A 13,500-nucleotide genomic window follows, 5' to 3' on the forward strand; every position below is an offset into this window, starting at 1 on the left:
AACATGAGCCGTGTATGAGAAACCTGAGCATCCAGCACTCTGGAGGCAGAAGACTGTCTCGGGGCTGGATCTCTTCTCCTGTCAGCATCAGGGCTGCTGGCTACCCACTGTTTCTCTGACTTCAGGGAGCCTGAGTGCCAGGGCTTGTCAGCTGAATCCTGGTCTTGGTTGAGATGCCATAGCAGACTCTTGATGTCACATCAGGGTTCAGAGTCCATGCCAAGGCAGATACGTAGGATATGGACACTGGCAGATTTGGCCACTTGGCAGCCAAGAGAGAGGTGACAGCTGGCACCCATTACCTACATGCAGGCCACTCAGGGGTGGTCACATCACACGGTGTGCCAGGAGGGAGGCAGAGCGAATCAGAGATGACACCTGGGGAACAAGAAAATTGGTTGACTTATTTCCTTCCCTTCCTGTTACTTCAGCTCGGGGACAACTTGGGACATTCTGTGGTATTCCAACAGGGGGTGTTTGGACTGCTGCCTGCACAGAGGCGAGCGCAGGAGACTTGTCTTCTGTACTGGTGGAATATGGCTGCTAACACACGGGATGGGCACACCCTGGGCTTTTAGCGGCTGGGAGAGGTAGAGAGCGGGGCACGGTATCTTGCTTTGTGACCTACAGAATCTCATGCTTGCACTCTGGAGCTGTCTCAGGGCCATGCAGGCTTCTGGAACAGCAGAGTGACATCAGAGGATTTAGAAAGGTCTCAGGCAGGGCTCTGATGTAGCCACACACAGCCAGAGACTGCAGTGGTGACAGGCTAGCCCCTGGGTTCTTGTCTGTGAGAACCACTCCAAAGGGACCCAAAGGGACTTGCAGCTGTAAAGTCTCTGCTGGGACCGCTGGCCGCACTGAGTGGATGGCAGGGTCCTGCCCTCACGGAACTTCAAGTGCAGCACCTGGTCACGGGTGGACGTGCACTGAGCTGCAGACCCCGTGACTAGCACTTCAGTCGGCACAGCAACCGTAGGAGGGTGGACAGTTATTTCCCCTGCTTAGAGATGAGGGGACTGAAGCTTAAGGAATTTAAGCGGCCTGCCCAGGGCCACATGGCTACTGAGAGGTGAGGCTGCGATGAATTCAGGCAGTCTGCTCCGGGTGCTCAGTGGTGGATTGATATTTTTAAATATAGACGTTACTAATAGCCTCTGTAGTATTTTTACAACATCTGAATTTCTTATCAATGGCAAGACACAGTAAAACTAGCTGTTCCTATAGAAAGTGTTCTATGACAAATCCAATGACACTTTCTTGCCTTGATTCTTGTCCAATGTGTCCGAATCTCGGGAATGACAGGAACACACTGCGAATCAAATGGCTCTAATTTGGTGCTTCTAACTCAAGAAGGCCAAATAAGGAGAATTTCAAGAGGAAGTAGACAATAATGTTAGATGCTACAGAGAAAGAAAGTAAAAAGGGTACTTAAAGGATTCCATTAGACCTGTGATTATATTTTTTATTTTTGTGGTGACGTTGGTTAATAAAATTTATAGGTCTGTATTATTGTCTCCTTGTATGCCAAAAGAGGTACTTCTCCTCTCTCAGTTGGAATGAGCTAGGTCATGTACACCCGGTACTGAACTCAGAACACGCAAGGGGCAAACACTGAAAAGCCTGCAGGCCTCCCTCCTGCTCCCTTTCCAGGAAGCAAACCACATGGCCAATTCACTGTGCGTCCTTCCTGAGACATTCTACACAAATAAAAACGTGCATATACTCTTTCTTTTACAGAGTATCATACCAGATGCAGCGTTCTGCACCTTTGCTGTTGTAGTCTTGCAGACCACCCTGTAACAGTGCAGCAAGCTTCCTCAGTGTGTGCAGAGGTGCAGGGTTCCGGGGCGTGGACGTACTCTGAGTTATTTAATACATGCACATTCCCAGCTGACCCTTAAAGAGCACTGACATGTAGAAGACATACTGGAAAGGGCCTTCTCTTTCGAGGACAGAAAGGTAGCTGTCTGGAATAAGTAGGAGAGCTGAGGCCCATTCATGTGCTAAGGGGTACTTGTACTAGCGCTTATTGAACTAGACAAGAACTAGCTTACTTTGGAGGGACTTTCTTACCATCTACCACCCTGCATTATGATTTAGCAACTTCATTTCTGAAAGTGGCATACCTCCTTATACATTAGCTGGAAGCAGCCAACATATTGTCTTTAATCTTTCGGGAAGTGAGGTAAGTTATAAATCTTTTTCACCTTTGTAACTCTAGCATCCTCAGAGTATCTAAGTGTCTTTTAGTTTTCTACCCTCTAATTCTTCATTTCCAATAGAAAAGATTCTACATCAGATCTGACCAGTTCAAAATCCACTACTTACTGAGTGAGTGACTTTGGATAGTGGCTGAACTCTGACCTTACATTTCCTCATATGTAAAGCAGGGATTGTACTACCTATTATCTTAGGGATTTTTTTTTTTTTGGATAACATTAAAAAAAAATTTTATTGTTATTCAATTACAGTTGTATGCCTTTTCTCCCCATCCCTCCACCCCACCCCAGCTGAACCCACCTCCCGTCCCCACCTCCACCCTCCCCCTTGATTTTGTCCATGTGTCCTTTATAGTAGTTCCTGTAATCCCCTCTTCCCACTGTCCCCACCCCACTCCCCCTGGCTATTGTTAGATTGTTCTTAACTTCAATGTCTCTGGTTATATTTTGTTTCCTTTTTTTTTTTTTTTTATCTTAGGGATTTTATTAGGATTCAGTGAGCTAACATTTACAGCACCTAACCAAGACCTTGTCAGAAAACAGAAGTTTAAATTGTTCACTTTCTCTTATTAGCTCTTCTGCCTCTTATGAGGTGTGACCCATGCAATTGATCATTGCTGATTCTTGGTATACTCACATGTTAGCCTACAAATAAACTGGAATAGAGATTTATAGATCAGTCTTCTATGAGTTTGGTTGGAATCTTAGAATAGAATAAAATAGAATAGAATCTTAGGAGTTTTATTTCTAGTAGAGGATACATAACCAGAAATTCATTTGTGTGTGAAATGTATAATTTAAAAAAATATTCACAGAATTAACAATTCAAAACATATTTTAGCAACACAAACAAAAAATGGTCCAAAAATGGTTTAATCGATTTTATTCTCACCAAAGTTCATAGTTGTATGCCTACTTCAAGGCCTACATCAGTTACTGTTATCACGAATAGTGTCAGCTCTACCTGAAACATATGGGTGAAGGAGGAGGAGCAGGGTGACAAAAATTAGGGAAAATGATGCTGGCAGGCAAATTAAGATATGTTATTCCAACCACTTAGCAATAATCCTTCAGGAGAGTCCTAGGTTCACACGGCTGTCTCTGGATTCTTAGGATACCATGTCACCTTGGGGTGTAGGGCTCGCTTTTAACACAACCTGCTGTTCCTCTTAAAATTGAGCCATGTTGATGGGGCTGATGCTTGATAATTTAGAATCATCTGGAGGTTTCCATTGTAAAACCAGCTACAAATATTTAAAGCCTGGTATCTACTCATCAATAGACAGGAATCTCTTTGGCTATCAATTTTTGAAATTTCATGCTTCCGTTGAACCTAGGGCAATTCAGCTAAGGGAAGTTGAGTTAGTCCCGAATTCTCCCTGCTTAGTCTACGTGCATTTTGATGTGGTCACTGTACCAAACCAGACACTCAGCTTCCGGTTTTCCTTAATCACATGTCACATCAGCACAGCTTCGTGTGCTCCTGGAGTCAGGGTGCTCGGTGTCATGCAGTTTTAGACAACTATGAAAGATTTTCCCTGATGTCTGATCTGCGTGTGTTTAAGTGAATTAAAATGTTCACATCCCGCTTTCATTTCTTTTGAGTATTACCTCAAAATTGTTAATTTTACAGGCATAAGTCCAAAGTCACAATTTAAATCCCACCGGGATGTGAGCTTGTCTTGCCATCTGTCCCAGTACAAAGTTACCTGATGGTGATGAAATGGAAGCTTCCAGTCCAGAGCAAACTTTTTTTTTCTACACTTGGATTTCCTCTGTCCTTTTTTATTTTGCCTTTTTCTTTCATTGTAGATCCCGATCTACGCCAAGTGAACCAACCTTTCCCATGGTTATGCCAACCGCTCGCATTCTCTCTGCCAGTGCACGTGTGTGTGCTCACTAGTGCCGCGTCTGTTTTGTGGACCATCCTGCGCTGGCTGGCTCAGGTGAGTGCATTGCCTGGGGCCCCAGGATACAGAGCTCAGGTACAACTGATCACGTAGGAGGAAAAAGAGAGGTAAAGTGACTGGCTCAAGTCGATCAGTGAGGAGTGGCTTGGCAAGACCCCAACCCTGCAGCTTCCTCCATCAGGCAGTTTCAAGCACTGGAAAGAGGACACATTTGGGGCAGACAGGTGTGTGCTGTCTTCGGCTCCATCATGTGCCAGGTATGACTTTGAGTAGGGCGCAGGACCTTCTGCGCTTTGCTTCCATCCATAAATTTGGAGCTGTACTACCTCCTTGTCAGCCGGCAGAGCGGTTCCCATGCCTGTTGATCTCTACCCTTGATCGGGGCCTTCCCAGGGTGGTAATCAATTCTGAGGAGAACTACTCTTGGGAGACAGATAAAAATTTTTTTTAAATAAATATATATTTTTATTTTCTATTTATTGTTCATTGTATTTTATTGTATTTAGTAGCAAAGTGTGGCCTTGCCGGTACAGGCTCGCTGCGCTGCCCAGCTCGGGAGAGCAGTGCCCACTGGCAGCCCGGGCGGTACTGTGAGAGGCCCGCGGAGCAGCCGCCCCCCCACCCCCACCCCACCCCCCCCACCCCACCCCACCCCCGCCCCCGCCCCCGCCGTGGGCAGTCTGAGAAGGGCGGGGCGTTCCCCAGAGATTTTCTTTTCAGAAAAGACCCAAACTGATAAAGGTGCCCCAGGAAGGTTTCTATCTCAGAACCCTGGCAATGACCTTCTTTTATGTGACCTTAAGGCAAGCTTAAAAAAAATTATACATTCATTGATGAGAATATATTTTTCTTTTTTAAAATTTTTTATTTTTAATTACAGTTGACATACAATATTAGTTTCAGTACAACAGTGTATTACTTATAGTACAACATAGTGATTAGATATTTATATAGCTTACGAAGAGTCATCACCCTGATAAGCACAGTACCCATCTAATACCATACATACTTATTAAATTACTGTTGACTTATTCCCGATCTGTACCTCTTAATCCCTTACTTTTTCACCATCCCCCTCAATCACCCTCCCATCCGGCAACACTCAGTTTATCTATGAGTTTGTTTCTGTTTTGTTTGTTCATTTGTTTTGTTTTTTAGATTCTACATGTAAGTGATATCACATGGTATTTTTCTTCCTCTGACTTATTTCACTCAGTATGATGCCATCCAGATCCATCCATGTTGTCACATATGGCAAGATTTCACTTTGTTATTGCTGTGTAATATTTCATCATGTGTATTTATATCTATCTATATCACTTTTTAAAAAATCTTCACCCAAGGACATGCTTACTGACTTTAGAGAGAGAAAAGGATGGAGAGAAAGAGGGAGAGAAACACTGATGTGAAAGAGAAACATGGATCAGCTGCCCTTCATATGTGCCCTGACTGGGGACTGAACCTATGACCTTTTGGGTTACAGGACGATGCTCCAACCAAATGAGCCACACTGGCTAGGGCTATACACCACTTTTTCATCAATTTATTTATTGATGGACACTTAGGTTGCCTCTGTATCTTGGCTATTGTTAAGTAATGCTGCAATGAACACAGGGGTGCATATAACTTTGAATTAGTGTTTTTGATTTCTTTGGATAAATAGAAGTGGAATAGCTGGATATGATAGTTCTATTTTTAATTTTTGAGGAACCTCCATACTATTTACTCCACCAATTTACAACCCGAGGACAGTGCACGAGGGTTCCCTTTTCTGTGCGTACTTGCCAACACTCGTTTATTGATGACAGCCATTCTGACGGGTGAGATGAGTCTCTCATTGTGGTTTTAGTTTGCATTTCCCCTGTTATTAGTGATGTCGAACATCTCTTCCTATGTCTGTGGGCCATCTCTAAGTCCTCTTTGGAGAAATGTCTGTTCAGGTCTGCTGACCAATTTTAGTTGAATTTTGGGAGTTTTTGGTGTTAAGCTGTATGAGCTCCTTATATATTTGGATATTAACCCTTAGTAGATGTATCACTGGCAGATAGCTTCTCCTATTCAGTAGACTGTATTCCATTTTATTGGATTCCATCTTAGTTTGATGTCCCATTTATTACCTTTTTGTTTCCATTGTCCAAGGAGACATATCAATAAAGAAATATTACTAAAACAATGTTACAGAGTTTTCTGCCTATTGTTTTTCTAGGAGTTTTATGGTTTTAGGTCTTATATTTAAGTCTTCAATCCATCTTGAGTTTATTCTTGTATATGGTATAAGAATTCGTTTAGTTTTGTTTTTTTGCATGGGTCTGTAAAGTTTTCCCAACACCATTTATTAAAGAGACTGTCTTTACCCCATAGTATATTGTTGCCTCCTTTTCACAGAATCATTACCATGCAGGCATGGATTTACTTCCGGACTCTGCTCTGTTCCACTGGTCCGTGTGTCTGTTTTTATGCCAGGATTTATGCCATGTTTCTCTTTCTGTTTTGAACACTAGAACCTTGTAGTATAGTTTGACATCAGGTATTGTGATCCCTCCAACTTTGTTCTTTCTTAAGACTGCTTTGGCTACTTGGGGTCTTTTTATCATTCCTTGTAAATCTTAGGATTATTTGCTCTAGTTCTGTACAGAATGCTATTTGGTATTTTGGTAGGGATTGCATGAAACTGTAGATTGCTTTTACTGTGGACATTTTAATGGTGTTAATTCTTCCTATTCATGAACACAGTATGAGCTTCCATTTATTTGCATCTTCCTCAGTTTCTTTCTTCAATATCTTACAGTTTTCTGAGTACAGGTCCTTTACCCCCCAGGTGTGTGTTTATTCTTTTGGATGCAATTGTAAATGGGATTGTTTTCTTAATTTCTCTGATAGTTTGTTATTGGTGTATAAAAATACAACCAATTTCTGAATATGAACTCTGTATCCTGCTACTTAGCTGAATTCACTTATCAGTTCTAGTAATTTTTTGGTATAATCTTTAGGGTTCTCTCTATATAGTATCATATCAACTGCAAATAATTTTTACTTCCTTTCCAGTATGGATGCCTTTCTTTCTTTTTCTTGTCTGTTGTGGCTAGGACTTTCCAATACTATGTTGACTAAAGTGGTAAAAGTGGACTTCCTTGTCTTGTTCCTAATCTCAAAGAAAAAACTTCCTGCTTGTCACTGTTATGTTAGCAGTGGGTTTATCATGTAGGGAATTTATGATGAGGTATGTTCCCTCTATTTCTGCTTTGCTGAGAGGTTTTTATAATGAACAGATGTTGGATGTTGTCTAATGTTTTTTCTACATCTACTGATATGTTAAAAATTTTTTATCCTTAATTTTATTTATGTATCACACTGATTGATTTGCAAATATTGAATCAACCTGACATACAAGAAAAAATCCCACTTGGCATGAAGCATAATCCTTATAATGCATTGCTGCATGAGGTTTGCTAATATTTTGTTGAGGACTGTTACATCTAAGTTCATCACGGGTATTGGCCTACACTTTTCTTTTTTGGTAGTATCTTTGTGTGGTTTTGGTATCAGGTAGTGCTGGCCTTATATGATGATTTTGGGAGCCTTTGCTCCACTTTAAGTTTTGGAATAGTTTGAAAAGGAAAGGTCCTAATTCTTCTTTGGATGTTTGGTAAAATGTACCTGTAAAGCCACCTGGCACAGGACTTCTGTTTGTTGGAGTTTTTGGACACTGATTCAGTTTTGTTAGTAGTTATAGGTCTGTTCAGATTTTCTGTTTCTTTGTGATTCAGTCTTTGAAGATTATATGTTTCTAGAAATGTATCCATTTCTTCCAGGTTGTCCAATATAGTTCGTTGTAGTATTTTCTTATGATGCTTTATATTTCTGCAGTGTTGGTTGTCACTTCTCTATCACTTCTAATTTTATTATTTGCCTCCTCTCTTTTTTATTCCTGATGAGTCTACGTAAAGCTTTATCAATTTTGTTTAGTTTTTCAAAGAACCATCTCTTAATTTCATTGACCTTTTCTATTTTTTTTTCTGTCAATGTGTGGCTGCCTCTTGCACCCCCCAATGGGGACCTGGCCTGCAACCCAGGCATGTGCCCCGACTGGGAATAGAAACAGTGACCCTTCAGTTCATAGGGCAGCACTCAATCCATTGAGCCACACCAGCCAGGGCTCTATTATTTTCTTAGACTGTATTTTGTTTATTTCTGGTCTGATCTTTGTTTCCTTCCTTCTACTCACATTGGGTTTTGATTTTTTCTTCTTTTTCTAGTTCTTTTAGGTCTAAGGTTAGCTTGTTTATTTGATATTTTTCTTGCTTCTTCAGATTGGCCTGTATTGCTTCAAATTTCTGCTTTAGAACTGCTGTCTTCCATAGATTTTGGGGCCATTGTGTTTTTATTATCGTTTGTCTCAAAGTATTTTTTGATTTATTCTTTGACCTCATTGGTAAATCATTCAATGCTTAGTAGCATGTTATTTAGCCTCCACAGTAAATATTTGTGTTTTTCAGTTTTCTTCTTGAAACTGATTTCTAATTTCATACCATTGTTATTGGAGATGCTTGATAAGATTTCCAGCTTCTTAAATTTTTGGAGTCTTGTTTTGTGGCCTAATGTCATCTATTCTGGAAAATGTTCCACATGCACTTGAGAAAAGCAAATATTCTTTCGGGTGAAATATTCCAAATATATTGACTAAAATGATCTGTTCCATTTTGTCATTTAAGGCCACTATTCCATTGTTGATTTTCTGTCTGGATGGCCTATCCATTGGTGTCAAGGGCACGTTATTACTGTGAATCTCTCCTTTTTGTCTGCCAATATATGATTTATATATTTAGGTGCTCCCATATTGACTGTGTAGATGTTTACAAGAGTTATATTTTCTTATTGGATTGATCCTTTATCATTATGAAGTATCCTTCTTTGTTTCTTATTAGTCTTTGTTTTAAAGTCTATTTTGTCTGATATAAGTATCACTACCCCAGCTTTTGATTTGTTTCATTGGCATGCAATTCCTCTTTTCATCCCTTTACTTTCAGTCTGTGTATGTCTTTCAATACATGAATGTGTCTCTTGTAGGCAACATATGTATGGGTCTGGCTTTTTTATCCATTCAGCCTTAAGTCTTTTGATTGGAACATTTAGTCCATTTATGTTTAAAGTGATTATTGATAGGTATATGGTTATTGTTGTTTTAGTAGTTATTTTCTGTTCCTTTCTTATTTCTTGCTCTCTTCTATGTTGATGTCTTTCTACATAGTGTTATGTTTGGATTCCTTTCTCTCAATTTCTTGTATGTCTCTTACAGATTTTTGGTTTGCGGTTACTATTTTCTTTGTATATACCAAGCTATGTATATAGCGGTTGAAGTTGATAGTTGCCTAAGCTTGAACACATTCTAAAAATGCTATAGTCTTTACTCACTGCCTCCACATTTATGTTTTTGTCATTAAACTTAACTTGTTTTGTGCATGTGTTTGTATCTCTTACTTTGTTATATTACACATATCTTTGTACTTTTGCCTTTTAAACTTTGTACTAGCTTTATAGTTGGTTAATCCACTGCTTTTGCCATTTGCCTTTGTCAGTGAGAATTTTTCTTTCCTATATTTTCTTATTCATATTTTTGATCCTTTCTGCTTAAAGAAGTCCCTTTAACATTTCCTATAACATTAGTTTAGTGATGCAGAACTCCTTTAGATTTTTCTTGTCTAGGAAACTATCTTTCCTTGATTCTAAATGATGTCCTTGGTGGTTACAGCAATTGTGATTGTAGGTCTTTGCCTTTCATCACTGAATATTTTGTGCCACGTCCTTCCGGCTTGCAAGGTTTCTGTTGAGGAAATCAGCTGACAGTTTTATGGGAGCTCACTCATACATAACTAACAGCTTTTCTTGCTGCTTTAAAGATTCTCTGTTTGTCCTTAACCTTTGGCATTTTAATTATGATGTGTCTTGGTATGGGCCTCTGGGTTCATCTTGTTCAGGATTCTGCACTTCGTGGACTTGAATGTGTATTTCCTCTAGAGATATTTTTGGTTATTATTTCTTCAAATAGGTTTTCAATTCCTTGATCTCTCTTTTCTCTATCTGGTACCACTATGATGCAAATATTGTTATACTTGATGTTATCACAGAGGCCCCTTAAACTATATCTTTTTAAAATTATTTTCTTTTTCCTGTTCCAATTGGTTGTTTTCTGCTATCTTGTCTTCCAGATTGCTGACTCATTCCTCTGCTTTATCAAATGTGCTGTTGATTCCCTAATGTATTCATTTCAGTTATTATATTTTTCATTTCTGACTGGTTCTTTTTAAAAAAACATTTATTTTAGACAGAGGGGAAGGGAGGGAGAAAGAGAGGGACAGAAATATTAGTGTGTGGTTGCCTCTCCTGCACTCCCTACTGGGGACCTGACCTGGTCCGCAACCCAGGCATGTGCCCTGACTGGGAATTGAACCAATGACCCTTTGGTTTGCAGGCTCGCACTCAATCCACTGAGCCACACCAGCCAGGGCTCTGACTGTTTTTTTCATATGGTTTATATCTGCAGTTTTGTTTTCTCTTTGTTGATGTTCTAACAAGAGTTCATCTATTCTTCCCCTAAGTTCATTAAACATCTTTATAATCAGTGTTTTGAACATGGTCTCTAGTAGGTTACATGTCTCTATTTCATTTAGTCCTTTTTTTGGAGGGAGTTCTGTTCTGTTCTTTCATTTGGGACTCATTTCTTTGTTTCTTAACTTTGGCCAACTTCCTCTGTTCAGTCCTATGTATTAGGTAGTTCTGCTATGTCTCTGGGCTTGGTAGAGTGGCCTTATGTCATAGATGTCCTGTGGGGCCCAGTGGCAGTCTCTCATCACCTGGGCTGGGTGCTCCAGGGTCATCCCTTGTGTGGCTCATGTGTGCCATCCTTTTGTCATTGTGTCGACTGCAGTTGGCACATCAGTGGTTATGATTAACCCTCAGGCTGTGAGGGCCGGCCACGACTACTATAGACAAGGTGTTGCGAGGGGGCTGAAACTATGTCTGAGAGTCTCTTTAGTGGGAATAGTGCCAGCTGCCTACCTCTTGGGTACATCATTTGTGGAGCTGATTGCGTGGTAATCTGGGGTGGTCTGAAAGTGGCCATGTGGTGTGTTGGTTTTGGAGCCTTTTGGGTGGGCCTTTGGTGCTCAAGGTCACCCATTGCTTGTGACAGCTTGGGAGCTACCAAGTGATCTGTAGTTGGTTGCTACTGCTAATGTCAGGCTAGGGAGGCTTTGGTGGTCACCATGGTGAGCTGGGGTCAGCTCTCACTTGTACCAGGTTTGTGTCCATTTAGTTGAGGCCACCTTCTGAGCCAAGACTGCCTGCTGCTTACACAGGCTTGGGGTAGTGAGGCACAGGGCATACTGAGGCCAGCTGCTGCTTGTTGGGGTTTGTGAACCTTGGAGAGATTCTAGGAAAGTCTGCATGCATTGTGAGGTGAGGCATGCTGCTTGTGTGGAGAAGCCACTGGAGGAGGTTCTGCCAAGTGCTACAGTAGGGTGCGGCAGGGTCTCAGTGAATCCCCAGGGTGGAATGAAAGGTGTTAGGTTAATGGAGAGCTCAGGTGTGGCGCCTCTCTGCTTCTGCAAGCTGCTGGGAGGAGAGTTAAAGGAACAATGACAGCAGCCATCTGCCAGTACTTCTGTCCCGGGAGAGCTGTCTTAATCCCTGCCCATCTAGCCCGTGCCCTGAAGCACGTCAATTTACTTCCTTCTCTGGTGCTTTTTGAGTTGCTCTGTACTGAAGCCCAGAGTGAGTTTGTGAGCAAGTTCACCTGTGTGCAATCCCTTTGAGACCTGTAGAACCTAGGTCTGCAGCACCCCTCTGTCTCACTTGGAGATCCTTGCTGATTTTCACAACCATGTTTTCGGGTCTCTTCTTCCCGACACTGGTGCTCTGGGTTGGGGGTCCTTGCATGGGACCCCTCACTCCTGTGGAAAACTCTGCAGCCATGGTATTTCCCCCAATTCTTAATCACTACTCAGTAGGTGTGGGACCTGCCTGTTTTATGTCTCCACCACTCCTATCAATCTCAATGTGGTTTCTTCTTTATACCCTTAGTATAGGACTTTGGTTCAGCTGGTGTTCCGGTGGTTCTCAACGGCTGTCCTGTAATTTAGCTGTAATTTTGATGTGACTGTGGAAGGGGGCAAGTGTTTATCTACTTGCCATCTTGACTGGAAGCCTGAGACTATTTTTAAATGCAAAGAGAACATTAAAATAGGCCTCCCTCCTTTGTTTTTCATGTTCCCCTCCCCCCCCCAATAAAAATTTCTTGAACAGTCTGAAGTCTCCTTACTGAGGAAGCAGGGACATTGCTTCATTTCCTCTGTAGCTTATCACCTTGATTAGCCTTATCTCTGCATAACATTCTGTCCTTAAGCTGTGAGCATGAGATGGTGCTACGGGCTATGTCCTTCCCTGTCCAAACTGCTGGTGTACTTTAGTTTCGATGAGTACATGGGGGTAGAGTTTATAAAGGGATAAAGGGACCAGAGTGTGTTTTCTCTCTCTTCCCCCACCATGTGAAGATACAGGAAAGTGGTTGTCTGCAAACCAGGAAGAGGTCCTCAGCAGACACTGCATCGCTGGTACCTTTATCTTGGACTTGCCATTCTCCAGAACTGTGAGAAATGTGTTTTTTAAGCCACCTGGTCTATGGAGATGTGTTACAGTGGCCCAAACATACTTTAAATGATATCCCAGAAATAAGTCAGATAAGCAGGCTGCTACCCCACAAATTATTTTTCTTGACTTGTGCCAAAGTATGATGACACTGACTCATGGGGTCTGGGCTGAGAAACAACCCTGTGAATCCTGTATTTATTATCAGGATGTTGTCTGTAAATTAGGTTCCTCTCGATGAGGCTCATTAGGAGGAAAAACTCCCTGGCCTTTATAACAGGGGCTTTTTTCTCTGTAGCAATTGGCTTCCTTTTATCTTACGGCTGCCCTGAGTTAGAGGACTGACAACATTCCTTCCATGTGTTGCATTCCAGGAAGGCTGGGACTAAATTTAACACTTCCCTTCATATATGATTTAGAACTTCTTGGGATAAATGTTTTGTGTACGTGCACTCTAGATGTTGTTCATGTTTGTTGCCATTACAGAAAGGAGGGATTTTATGTGATAAAATGTGTGTAGGTGTGCTGGCAGGAGAAGAAACATTAATTTAAAATCTCTACTTAAAATCTAGAGGCAATATGGGAAACCCAAAACCACAGGAAGGTGATTTTGTATTTAAAGTTTATGCAAGTAGGAGAGTCATGAACCATTAACGCAACAGGTGTACACTGTATTCTTTTTTTTTTTTTAAATATATTTATTGATTATGCTATTACAGTTGTCC

Source organism: Desmodus rotundus, chromosome 7, assembly GCF_022682495.2.
Source record: "Desmodus rotundus isolate HL8 chromosome 7, HLdesRot8A.1, whole genome shotgun sequence".
In the NCBI taxonomy this organism is placed as follows: Eukaryota; Metazoa; Chordata; class Mammalia; order Chiroptera; family Phyllostomidae; genus Desmodus; species Desmodus rotundus.